Raw genomic sequence first — 294 nt, forward strand, 5'->3', positions numbered from 1 at the left:
GAAAAGGTGAACAAAGGAAACAGGTAATAAAAAAATCAAGAACAGAAGCAAGGAGAAAAGGAATAGAAGAAAAGTGAATAGATTAAGAACTAAAAATAAATAAATAAAACAAAAAATCATAATATATAAAAAGTGAAGCAATATTTTGAACTCCATGAGTGTTGGACTGAATCTCGTGTGACCTCTTGACACCTGGAGAGGTCAATGAAGAGCGTAATTAATAACCATGGCTGAGGCTGTACTGTCGCTTATATCACCATGCAGTCTGGCGTCATCTTGGCAACCTGAGCTACT

The sequence above is a fragment of the Penaeus monodon genome, chromosome 34, assembly GCF_015228065.2.
Source record: "Penaeus monodon isolate SGIC_2016 chromosome 34, NSTDA_Pmon_1, whole genome shotgun sequence".
In the NCBI taxonomy this organism is placed as follows: Eukaryota; Metazoa; Arthropoda; class Malacostraca; order Decapoda; family Penaeidae; genus Penaeus; species Penaeus monodon.